Below are 992 nucleotides of genomic sequence, written 5' to 3'. Positions count from 1 at the left end.
CTTGAATTAAGTGCTCTCCCTCACTTGATGCTCTCCTCTTATCTATGCATCTTTTAGACAAGAGTTAGTACAACGAACTTATTTGTTATCATCAAAACCATAATGGGTGATGTGTGAAATTTACCCCAACATTCTCCCTCTTTTTGATGATGACAAATAAATAATATCAAGTGATATAAAGGGATAATATGAAGACCACTTATGTTCAAAAGATAAACTACAACTTTATCTCCCCATTTCTCTCCCCCTTTGGCATTATCAAAAAGCAGGGATAGAAAGGAAAAAACTTAATAAAGTTTTAGTCCCCATTGTATATTGGGTCCGTCAATGTCAGTATCATACATTTCTCTCGATTTTCATACCATTTGGTTACCATACCAGTTTGGATATGATTGGGGGTTCCAAGGTCTTTGTACCTTAGGTGGAGTTCTAGTAGGTCTTTACACCTTTGGATGACTTCTCCTATTTTGACCATTGTAAGGTCTTCTAGGATGGTGGAAAGTTTGCTTCATGTGATAGCATTTTCAAATGGTATGTCCCTTTTTGTTGCAATTATTGCATACAATAATTTAAGGGTTATACGGAGTCTTTTCTTTGGGATTTGGTTTGCTAAATTGAGGAGTTTTCTTTCTAGCATAACATTCCTCAATAGAGTGTCTTTTCTTTCTACAATAGTTGTAAAATTTTTTTTTTACTTTCTTATTTGTTATTTTACTTGAACTTGCCTCTTTGGTGTGATTTGAATCTTTGTTCACATCATAGCCTACTCCTTCTTTGTTGAAGGATGCTTTGGAGGCATTTCCAAGTAAGATATCAAGAGTTCTTTTTCCATTGGTAAATGATTCTAAGGTTTTACACAATTTCTCTTTTTCTTCTTCCAAGATATTAACTTGAAAAGTAAGAGTTGTGTTTTGGTCTTTAAGGGTGTTTATCTCTTTCAAGAGATTCTTTTTGGTAGTGGCTAGCTCCATGCTACTTTGGTATACGTCTTC

Source organism: Telopea speciosissima, chromosome 4, assembly GCF_018873765.1.
Source record: "Telopea speciosissima isolate NSW1024214 ecotype Mountain lineage chromosome 4, Tspe_v1, whole genome shotgun sequence".
Taxonomy (NCBI): Eukaryota; Viridiplantae; Streptophyta; class Magnoliopsida; order Proteales; family Proteaceae; genus Telopea; species Telopea speciosissima.
Note: the sequence above shows the minus strand (reverse complement) of the source record.